Here is a 12,824-nt window from a genome sequence, read left to right as displayed (position 1 = left end):
CGTTACTTTGCCAACAAAGGTCTGTCTAGTCACAGCTATGGTTTTTCCAGTAATCATGTATGGATGTGAGAGTTGGACTGTAAAGAAAGCTGAGTGCCAAATAATTGATGCTTTTGAACTGTGGTGTTGGAGAAGACTCTTGAGAGTCCCTTGGACTGCAAGGAGATCCACCCAGTCCATCCTAAAGGAGATCAGTCCTGAATATTCATTGGAAGGACTGATGCTGAAGTTGAAACTCCAATCCTTTGGCCACCTGATGCAAAGAACTGACTCACTGGAAAAGACTCTGATGTTGGGAAAGATTCAACGTGGGAGGAGAAAGGGACGACAGAGGATGAGACGGTTGACAGCATCACCAACTCAATGGAAATGAGTTTGAGTAAACTCCAGGAGTTGATGATGGACAGGGAGGCCTAGCGTGCTGCAGTCCATGGGGTCGCAAAGAGTTGGACACGACTGAATGGCTAAACTGTACTGACCTGATGGCAGTTCTAGTTCCAGTTTTTAAAGGAATCTCCACACTGTTCTCCATAGTGGCTGTACTAGTTTGCACTCTCACCAACAGTGTAAGAGGGTTCCCTTTTCTCCACACCCTCTCCAGCATTTATTGTTTGTAGCCTTTTGGGTAGCAGCCATTCTGACTGACATGAGATGGTACCTTATTGTGATTTTGATTTGCATTTCTCTGATAATGAGTGATGTTGAGCATCTTTTCATTTGTTTGTTAACTATCTGTTTGTCTTCTTTGGAGAAATGCCTGTTAAGTTCTTTGGCCCATTTTTTGATTGGGTTGTTTATTTTTCTGGTATTGATCTGCTTGAGCTGCTTTTATATTTTTGAGATTAATTCTTTGTCAGTTGCTTCATTTGCTTTTATTTTCTCCCATTCTGAAGGTTGTCTTTTCACCTTGCTTATAGCTTCCTTCATTGTGCAAAACCTTTTAAGTTTAATTAGGTCCCTTTTGTTTATTTTTGCTTTATTTTTTATTACTCTGGGAGGTGGGTCATAGAGGATCTTGCTGTGATTTATATTAGAGAGTGTTTTGCCTATCTTTTCCTCCAGGAGTTTTATAGTTCCTGGTCTTACATTCAGATCTTTAATCCATTTTTAGTTTACTTTTGTGTATGGTGTTAGAAAGTGTTCTAGTTTCATTTTTTTACAGGTGGTTGGCCAGTTTTCCCAGCACCACTTCCTAAAGAGATTGTCTTTTCTCCATTGTATATTTTTGCCTCCTTTGTCAAAGATACATTGTCCACAGGTGCATGGATTTATCTCTGGGCTTTCTCTTTTGTTCCATTGATCTATGTTTCTGTCTTTGTGCCAGGACCATGCTGTCTTGATGGCTGTAGCTTTGTAGTACAGTCTGAAGTCAGTCAGGTTGATTCCTTCAGTTCGATTCTTCTTTCTCAAGATTGCTTTGGCTGTTTGAGGTTTTTTGTATATCCATACAAATTGTGAAATTGTTCTAGTTCTGTGAAAAATACAGTTGGTAGCTTGATAGGGGTTGCATTGAGTCTGTAGATTGCTTTGGTTAGTATACTCATTTTCCCTATATTGATTCTTCTGATCCGTGAACATGTTATATTTATTCATCTATTTGTGACATCTTTGATTTCTTTCATCAGTGTTTTACAGTTTTCTATATATAGGTCTTTTCTTTCTTTAGGCAGATTTACTCATATGTATTTTATTCTTTTTGTGGCAATGGTGAATGGGATTGTTTCCTTAATTTCTCTTTTTGTTTTCTCATTGTTAGTGTATAGGAATGCAAGGGATTTCTGTGTGTTAATTTTATATCCTGCAAATTTATTATATTCATTGATTAGCTAAAGTAATTTTCTGGTAGAGTCTTTAGGGTTTTCTATGTAGAGGATTATGTCATCTGCAAACAGTGAGAGATTTACTTCTTTTCCAATCTGGATTCCTTTTATTTCTTTTTATTCTCTGATTGCTGTGGATAAAACTTCCAAAACTATGTTGAATAGTAGTGGTGAAAGTGGGCACCCTTGTCTTGTTCCTGACTTTAGGGGAAATGCTTTCAATTTTTCAACTTCAGTGAATTTTCAATTCATTCTTCTTTAAAAAAAAATTTTTTTTTTTGGAGTGTAGCTGATTCTAAGTCCTCATCAAATAAGAACAAGCTGAATGATAGGCTGAAAAGTTTTAAAGATTTAATAACAATTGGCCTAAAATTAATATATTTTCTTTAGGTTAAAAATCAGTTGAGCAAATATATAAAAATCAAAGTCTGACTCACCAATAGTTTCTGTGAAGAAAACTAAGGCTATGGTTCTCAGCGTGTGGTCCCTTGACTAGAAGCATCGGCATCACTTGGCAAATTGCCTGAAATACAAAATATTGTGCATCACCTCAGACCAACTGAATCAGAAACTTAGGGTGGGCAATGAGGGTTGGAGGAGGGGGTTTTAACAAGCCCTCTGAAAGATGCATATGCAATTTTAAGAGCCACTAAAACTAAGGAGTTTAGTTGAAAAATAGTCATAGGAAAAGGAAAGTGAGAAAAACAACAGACTTCTTGGCTGAAGTTCAGGGAACACAATCCTGACATTTACTTGTGGGCAGGACTAAGGATGCTCAAGGCAGTGCAGGGTGTACAGTCTTTACAGATTTCACCTGAGAGAGGATTTAGGTTACACTGACATCACAAAACTTAACAAGTGATTGTATTTTTTGAGCAAAAAGAATTACCAGGAGTCTTCCAGTTATTTCAAATGTGGTCCATGGACCAGCAACATCGGCCTACTCAGGAGTTGTTAGACATGCAGAATTTCAGACCCTATCTCACAGTGATTCACCTTACATTGCAGTTTGGAAGAACTGCTCTGGCTGTGCATCTTTGTGTTATTTGAGAAGAAACTGAAGTTAAGGACTTTGCCAAGAGTCATGGAACTGAATAGATACAGTCTGAAATTCATTGAGAAGGGGTCTAAAAATTAACTTGTTCTTAAAAGAAAATCTCTTGTTCCAGTTTGCCTATATCCTTTCTTACTCTGGCAAGTCATAAGTTCCCAATCCATAGTCATAAAATTACTAAGTGCCTTATTGGCAGGAGTTGGTAGGGTGAGGATTCCTGTGTTGATTAGATATTGGACTAGAATTGTTTCCACTTTTAAATATCTTGACATATCTTAACAATAATTACCTTTGGGATAGGGAGGTAAGGGTGGAAAACTGAAATCACTCACTTATTATTATTATTTTTTAAATAATTTTATTTATTTATTATTTTTAGCTGTCTTTTATGCTGTCTGTTGCTGTGTGGGCTTTTCTCTAGTTGTGGCGAGAGGGGGCTACTCTTTCTTGTTGGCTTCTCTGTGTTAGCTTCTCTTGTTATGGAGAATGGGCTCTAGGGTGCATGGATTTCAGTTGTTGTGGCTCACAGGCATGTGGGATCTTCCCAGATCAGGGACTGAACCCATATCTCCTGCATGGTTCAATTCTTTTCCACTGAGCCACTGGGGAAGCTCTATTATTATTAAGAGTAAGTGAGTTACAGGTATGGAGTCCTGGAGACTGGTTGAGAAGGAGAACCTAGATCTTCCCTAGAGAGCCATCTTTTCAAGTTGTATTTTTACGTTCTTTCCACAAAGACTTTCTGGAGGAACCTTGTGACTGTCTTGCCCAGTCCTGTACATAAAGATACTTTGTCTTTACTTTACTTTACTTACTCCTATAGGAAGCAAGTCCTGATGATAAGCTGGAGTTGTGAACAGTCTAGGTCTGGTCCTCTGCCAGTTGTGCAGCTTGATGTTCCTGTCTGCAATCTGCTCCTGGAACTCCCTTTCCTTAATCTCTAACTTGTGCCCTCACCATGGACCTAAAATTTCCAAGGGTCTCACAATTAATAAAGGCTAGGAAGGACAAAAGACATGGCTTCTCTGTGAGCAGCCAAGCATTTGTCTTGTCCATAAGGGTCTGAATGAAGCCAGGTGAATTGAGGCGCAATGTGGTATTTGTCTGGAGGACCAGTGGTTGGTATTTTTAAAGTGTTAAATGAACTTAAATCAAATTCCTGTGATTTTAGGCAGGTGGAAAAGCTTTAATGCAGAGGTGGTGAAAAAAAAATGTGCCCTGAGCAGGATCTCAGGAGGTGAGGCTTCTATTGATTTTATTCCCAGTTCTTAAGCCCCTAGCTGTAAAACCTTGGGCAAATGCATCCTCATTCTGGATCTTAACTGAACACTCCTCAAGGGATTCCTGTTAATCAGCTTTGTTTCCCATCTCCAGTACAGGGCCTGACTCACAGCAAAGCTCAATAAAAGGCTGTCAAATAAAATAGGACTTTGTCTTATTTATAAAATGAGATCGTTGGATTAAAACAAGACAATTAGCAAAGAATAGTCTAGTCTTGACATCATCTGACTTCATGGCCTTAAATTCTAATTTTTAAAAGCATCAACAAACTCTAAAATACAGTGACATAATAGCTGTGTATTACAAAATCACAGCGGACAGTGACTGCAGCCATGAAATTAAAAGACACTTGCTCCTTGGAAGAAAAGCTATGGCAAACCTAGACAGCATATTAAAAAGCAGAGACATCACTTTTCCAACAAAGGTCCTTTCAGTCAAAACTATGGTTTTTCCAGTAGTCTTGTATCAATGTGAGAGTTGGGCTGTAAAGAAGTCTGAGAGCCAAAGAATTGATGTTTTCAAACTGTGGTGCTGAAGAAGACTCTTGAGAGTCCCTTGGACAGCAAGGAGATAAAACTAGTCAATCCTAAAGGAAATCAGTCCTGAATATTCATTGGAAGGACTGATGCTAAAGCTGAAGCTCCAGTACTTTGGCCACCTAATACGAAGAGCTGACTCATTGGCTAAGACCCTGATGCTGGGAAAAATTGAGGGCAGGAGGAGAAAGGCGCAAGAGAGGATGAGATGGTTGGTTGGCATCACCTATTCAATGGACATGGGTTTGAGCAAACTCCAGGCGATAGTGCAGGATAGCGACGTCTTGGTGTGCTGCCGTTCATGGGGTTTCAGAGTTGGACATGACTGAGAGGCTGAACATGTGCTATCTGAATGCTAAGTCGCTTCATTTGTGTCTGACTTTTTGTGACCCTATGGACCATAGCTTGCCAGGCTCCCCTGTCCATGGGATTCTTCAGGCAGGAATATTGGAGTGGGTTGCCATTGCCTCCTCCAGAGGATCTTCCTGACCCAGGAATCGAACCTGCGTCTCTTACATCTCCTGCATGCGGAGGCCGATTCTTTACCACTGGCGCCACCTAGGAAGCCCAGGTGTATTTACAAAAACTTTTGCATATTTTATCTCAATAAAATTAATAATCCTGAGATCTAGGCTTTATTGCTTACATTTGAAGGAAGAAACTGAAGGTAGAGACAGGGGTTAATGAACTCGCAGAGCCTGGGTTTAAGTCTAAATCACCTAATCGTAAATCAAGTGCTTTTCCCACCCACCCTATGTCCTGTCCTGGCATTTTAAGAACTGTATTTTTTCTTGTCTCTTGGTCACATCTCTCTCTAGCATTTGCCCTCCTTCTTCTGCAGTATGGCATTGTAACATAGGTGGCTGTGGAACTGTAGATAAGAGGAATCAGCTTATTTGAAGACTAGAATAGCCAGCACATCTGGCAATAGAAATAATAATGATATTTTGAAAATGTCTGGTATTCCAGTCATCAGCTGTACTGGTGACTATGTGCAAGGGTCCAATCTCCTGTCTCAAGAGCGTGGAGAGCCCATTTCCCAGAATCGCCTGCAGAAATAACCAGATTCATGCATTCTGCTCTTTCCTGTGTCTGCCTTGAGTTTCTTGAGGGAGTTTAATGTTAACTCTGGTATCAACTTCATTGAAATGCCACATTAAATAAGTCACATGTAAGTGAATCCGAATTCAGAGAGAGCAGAGGAAAGCCCATTTTTAAACATTCTATCGGAGTTCTTTGGGTAAAGGCTCAATTACATTAAATTAAGCAGCCAGCTAGCAAGGCTAAAAGAGTTAGTAGGCAAATACAATGTGCTCTTTTACAATAGCTCCGAGAACTATAGGTCAGCTTCTACTTCTGTTGGGAAAATAACATTAGGGGAACATTTGTAAAAGGCCTATCATTGTCTTGATAAGTTGATACTGAAACTGGTAATCAGTGAAATTGGAGGCATCTTATTTCCTGTTTGAATAGAAGTGAGGTACAGACACAAAGAGAGAGTCCATCTCAACTTGTCCTAGTATTTCCTGATTCAGATCTCTCAAGCCTGTATCTCTTACTTAGTCATACCTCAGGTGTAGCTTCCAGGGAAAGTCAATGATACAGGGCAGATAAGAAGTAATTATAGGAGATTGGATTAGCTGATTTCTCCTTTATAAACGCAGGCACACACAATAGAAGTTCTTACTGCATAAACAAATGGAAAAATCTTTAAGTGGATTCCTGAAACATATCTTTTAGACTAGTGAAATTTTCTTTGCAGTGCAGTTTCAATGACTAAACCCACAGGTACTCTGCCGTGTAAGAGTTTCTAGAACAGAGAAGCATTCAGAATCATGTTAAATCCTTGGTTTTGGACAGGATAGGAAAAGCATCACCCTGCACTGTTTGAGGCGTCTGGATATACAAGGACTCGATTACAAAGGCGTTTTGGTCCACAGCTCACTGGATACAGTTAGGAACCAGTCTTGGGTGCCTTTCCCATGACTATTTGTGATGCCTCTCTCTAGTGAACGAGTGTTTCCGTGGTTAGACCTGGGAATTCAGCACAGACTACGACGCTGCAATTAATTGTGTTTTTCTTACACCAGAAGCCACTATTGTCTCTGTTCTACTGAGTAAAGGCCGTACCCTATCATTAATTTTTTCCCCTAGATTTCTTACTTATTGCAGAGGGAGTACTGCTCCCAAATTAATGGCAGAGAATGTCCCCAGGTATCTGGGGGTTTGCAAGTTTGTTTCTCAAATCCATGAATTAGGCAGTCGCGATATATGGGCACAAGTGACATCCGAGAGTATTTTAACCCTCTATCTTCCAAAGTTATGGTCAAATATGCCCCAAAGTGGTTATCATTTACTTTTTGCTGTAATGTCCTCTTCCGTATAACTTTCTGCTCTGAATTTAATATCACACTATTATGTTTCTCAGAGGATGTGCTATACATACTGTTGAATAGTTGTGAATATTATTGTACAACCTCTGATTAGACAATCTTTTTTTTTTTTTTTCTCACTGGCAGGGCCTCATATACTACCTAGCTGCTTAGGAGACTTGGTGATTCTGCCTGCACTGCATTCCCAAATACTCAACATGGCATATTCTTTGGTTAAAAGCAATTCTAAAACTAATGATTTCTCAGTTAACAAATGACTTTTGCATTTAAGTATTTGTTTGATCTTTACAGCAATCTTGAAGGTGGATTGGCCAAGTCTAATCAATTTTACATGAAAGAGTGTCAGTATTTATTCTTATGAACATCAGGACACCTGCTTATCTGATAATAACCACTTTATTTTAAAGGTGTATTTAAATTCTGACTTTACCAATCAGAGGTAATGGAGCCAATATAATCCTTTGGTTTAAGTAACTGGAGAAATCCTCTTTCTTTATTTATCTCAAGATTCAAATTACATTTAATTTCATTGGAGGATAATTTTCTAGTCACTGCAAACCTTCATAGCTGATGAAAAAACAATTTTATGTTACTTCAAAGGATAAGAAATATTTTTATATAACTGGTGGTCATTTGGATTTTCCTTTTGTGACACATTTCTTCAGGACATTAGCCACTGTTTTCTACTGTATTGTCTAGATTTTCTTTTGTTTTTCTAATTAAATTTATAATTTCCTAACACCTGAAATCAACATAGTGTTATACATCAATTATATCCCAATAAAAATTTGTAGTTTCCTTATGACACTCAATAAAAACTGTTATAAAAAATATATATATTAATTCATTTAAAATAACTATGATAAGCCCATACACATTAACATAGTTAATACATTTAATGAAAAATACTTATATTTTTGAGAATAAAAATCAACATAAAGAATAATGTTGTTTTACTGTTTTTCTTTTTTTGCAAATCTCTTTAATGTCTGGCTCAATGGAAGATAACTAAATTGCATACTTCTTTATTCAATTTGTTGTGATTTTTAAAATTTGCTTGATATTCAGTAATATGGATGTACTAACATTAGGTAAGTCATTATCCATATGATAGTTAATCACCTTGTTTCTTGTTTTTTATTTTTTGTTTTTGCCACCATAAAAACGCTGCAATAAACATCTTTGTATGTTTAAAATTAATGACCAGATAAAAACTTTTTCAGTATTTACTAACATTTATTAAGAGCCTAGCGTAAATCAGGTCTTTTTATGTAGGTTATTGTGTTTGACCCCATAATATGCCATAAAAAAGCTAGGCTCAGACAGTTAGAGTTAATTACTCAATTATGATATAAGGCTCAGTGGTAAAGAATCAGCCTGCCAAGCAGGACATGTGGGTTTGATCCCTCTGTCAGAAAGGTCTTCCAGAGATGGAAATGGAAACCCACTCTAGTAGTTTTGCCTGGGAAATCCCGTGGACAGAGGATCCTGGCAAGCTATAGTCCATTGGGTCGCAGTGTTGGCCATGACTCAGCGACTAAACAACAAATGATTTAAATTATAGACCAGGGAGATAGAAGCAGAACTGCTGGTTCCCACCTTTGCTGTCTGTATCTAGGAGATAGGATCCAGCTAGGCATGTCCACCTAATAGCAGCTGCTTCCCAGAGCAATGGCATTCTGTCCCCTGAGGGAGGCCATTGGCTGCTGGATCCATGCCCACTCAGCCTGAACACCTTCCCTGTAAGAAGTTAGGAGCAGGTGGTATTGGGCTGTACCATCATGTGATGGAGATGGAGAAATTGTTCATCCCTTAACCCTAAATCCACAGGGATCTTTACTCCATGGATCTATGGTGGTATGTTAAGGTATCAGCATATACTGACTACTGCTGAGAAATTCAAACTACTCTGTGCTTTATAAAAATCAAAATGACATTCTTTTGAGGTTGAGAAGGGAGCAAGCTTTTCTCTTTCATGGATGATGAAATCAGCTCATAGAGACATTAAGCAAAATGCTCAAGATCACACAACCATGCACACTATCCATGTGGGTAAGAAGGTGTGTGAAATCAAAAGTACCACTAATGTTCCTGGGGCCATTCCTTTCATCTGTCTTGGTTTTTTGTGGAATAGAGCATGTTCCTGAAAATAGACTTTCATGTTCCGAGAGGTCTTGAAATGCAGATTTGATTAAGACTCTACTTTCATACTGTTAAGAACTCTTCTGGAATTCTTCCAGGTACAACTTTTGTTTGGATAGTTTTATATTGCTTGTATCCTTCAAATAGGATATAAAGAAATGTATGAGAGTTGCATACATGTTGTTGAAACTATTCAAATGAGAACAAACCTAACCAAAAAATCAAGTAAAAGAGCAAGATTTTCTTCTTTCTACCTGCCTGCCTTCATGCCTTCATTGCTTCCTGAATATTTGCCCAAAAGTTATGATGTGAGGCTGATCAAGGTAGGTGTCCACACGGGGTTAGGGAGACAGGTGGTCAGTGACTAAAGCTGCCTAGCGTGAGTTGTCAGAGTCTGCATGGATTGACATAGGATGTCCCATGGGGTGGGTGATGACTGTGGTCCACACTAAACTGTTGGAGCCTGGGTGAGGAGATATTTTGCTGCAAGAGAGATTAGAATGATAAATATAATAAGGATAATATTCAAGTTCACTGGTTAATATGATAAGGACAGCTGTAACTGGTTTTCTCATTATTGGAGGATGCAATTAAAAATATGAAAACACAGAAAACTAGAATACATTCTGTGATATTGAATTTCACCCATATGTACATGGCTCTGGGCTGAATGACATCCCAAAACAAGGAGCATATACTGCCCAGATCTCAGTTTCTTAGATACACTCATTTCACTAAAAGGAACCAGGACACCTTGAGAAAATAGTAGGTCTTAAGTTTGGGACTGGGAAAGCAAAGGATTACCCTGGAACACCTTCTTGTACCAGAAAGTGCTAAGAAAGTGTACATCTTCTTATACTAGAAAGTGCTCAAAAAATGCTGAAGACACAGTAAAAGGACACAGATGCCAGCGTGAAGGGCTCTCATGGGCCAAATCTAGATAATTTGAGCTTGAAAATGGTCAGGACACATACAATTAAAATATATAAATGAATAAATAATGAAAAAGTGAGCTGTTTCTAATAAAAGTAGAAAAAATGATTGAATTAGAAAAATTACCATTTGTCAATCATCTGTGGATACTAAGATCATTGGGTAAAAGTTTGGTAAAGAATGGAGTATTTACTTTCTCTTAGAGTCCTGCTGCCTCACAGTTACCTCGGCTATGTCCAACTCTTTGCCACCCCATCAACCATAGCCCGCCAGGCTCCTCTGTTCCATGGTATTTCCCAGGCAAGAATATAGGAGTGGGTTGCCATGCCCTCCTCCAGGGGATCTTCCCAACCCAGGGATCCAACCCAGGTCTGCTACTGAGTCACCGGGGAAGCCTCCCCCTAGATACTTACTAATTACAAAGAGAAACTTCACAGTGGAGAAATATGGCCAACTTCATCTTAATCAAATGATCAAAGATAACATCAAGAATGGAGTAACTGAAAACATGTACCACCTGGTAAGATGCAAAAAAAAAAAAAAAGAAAGAAAGAAAAAGCAATAAGCTTAGCTTCTGTTACACTGAAGACATAGTTTGAAAAATCAATCTAATCATAAGGAAATATCAGGGAAACCTAACTTGGCGGACATTCTAAGTGGCCTGCATTCTTTATGAGTGCCAAGGTTAGGGAAATCAAAGAAGAGGTGAGGAATTGTCTGAGACTGAAGGAGAGTAAAGAAGTATATCAGTAATGCATAATGGTGGATATTCCTTTGTTACTAAAGATGTCATGGGAACAGTTGATGAAATTCAAGGAGAAACTGGATTTGATGATCGTGATGTCTCAGTGTAGTTTCCTGACTTTGATGGTTTTTTTGTGGTTATAAAGGAGACTGTCTCTGTAGGAATTACCTACTAAAATATTTTAAAGTGATGAGGAATAATCATATTGGTAAACTTACTCTCAGTTGGCTCAGAAGGAAATTTTTTTTCCTATGTGCTTGCAAATGGTCAATAGTTTAAAAATATTTCAAGCAAAAAACTTAAATGACAGGGCCAGGGGAAAGTTGTATCATGTCTTTTTTAAAACTGTACTCAGAATGGGCATGATTTAACTCTGTGTTCCAGTGGTCAACACAACAAGGCAAATAATTTCAGGAAGGAAAATGGTCTGTTTTGAGCAACAAATTTTGGCTTAATACTGGTAACAACTAACTAGTTACAGTTCTTCCACACGATTACCTGAGGACTTGATTCCTGCTAATTTTAATCATATTCTGAAGTAATTAAATCTGAGATAAACATTTCTCTAGCTGGTAAAGCCATCTCATATCCCATCACGCCCGGTGGTTTTGTCTCTTTTTGATTGAAAGAAAGGTGTTAGGTATGTGAATGTTTAGGTACATGTTTAGTTATGAAATATTTTTAGATAGTAAATATTTCTGATCTAAAGATACAGTGTGCCCTGGGACTTTCCTGTTGGTCCATTGGTTGAGACTCTGCATTTGCACTGCAGGGGGCCCGGGTTCTATCCCTAGGGAACTAAGATCCCATAAGCCATGCAGTGTAGCAAAAAATTAAAAAATTAAAGATACCATGTGCCTTGACTTTTATAATTGGGGAACTGAATAATTGTTTGTGGATAATTATGAGGTCATAATTACATGGGGACAATTGGTTGCACTACACAAACATTAAGCCTTTTTCATGACATGTCAAACACAGACATATCTAATTAATAATAAGAACTATATTTTATTGAATACCTATTATTTCCACATTAGCTCCAATTCTAGACCAACTCTACAAAGCAGGTATAAATTTCTGCTCTCCTTGTAGCTGAGGAAGCTGAGAGTCAGGAAGGTTAAGCCTTTCATCTAGATATGTGGATAGTGTGCAATGGAGTTGGGATTAAACTGGCAGCCTCTAAGTGTAAGTGGTAGCCACTCTGCTGCTGCTGCTAAGTCACTTCAGTCGTGTCCGACTCTGTGTGACCCCATAGACGGCAGCCCACCAGGCTCCCCCATCTCTGGCAAGAACACTGGAGTGGGTTGCCATTTCCTTCTCCAATGCAGGAAGGTGAAAAGTGAAATTGAAGTCGCTCAGTCATGTTTGACTCTTCACGACCCCATGAACTATAGCCTACCAGGCTCCTCTATCCATGGGATTTTCCAGGCAAGAGTACTGGAGTGGGGTGACATCGCCTTCTCTGAGTAGTCACTTAGTCATGTCTAACTCTTTCTGACCCACCAGGCTCATCTGTCCATGGGATTCTCCAGGCAAGAATACTGCAGTGGGTTGTCATTCCCTTCTCCAGGGATTTACCCAACCCAGGGATCAAACCCCAGTCTCCCGCATTGCAGGCAGATTCTTTACCATCTAAATTACCAGGGAAGCCCAAACCAGCAGCCTGGCAGGGTCCAAAGCCCATTCTTCTTCCATAGTATCTGTGGTTTCTGTAATCAGTTTTATTTCACACACTCAAGGGAAATTAAGCTTTAAGTCAGATCCTGAGAATAAAGCTCAGTCTCTAAAATCTTTAAGCTCGATATTCGGAGTGAGATGTTGTTCTTAGTCCTCAATGTTTGTGCTCAATAAATAAGATGCTCCAAGGACCCAAGCTCATTCCTGTTTTCAGATTAGACACAGAGCTATCACATTAGT

This window comes from Cervus canadensis, chromosome 20 (assembly GCF_019320065.1).
Source record: "Cervus canadensis isolate Bull #8, Minnesota chromosome 20, ASM1932006v1, whole genome shotgun sequence".
NCBI lineage: Eukaryota > Metazoa > Chordata > Mammalia > Artiodactyla > Cervidae > Cervus > Cervus canadensis.
Note: the sequence above shows the minus strand (reverse complement) of the source record.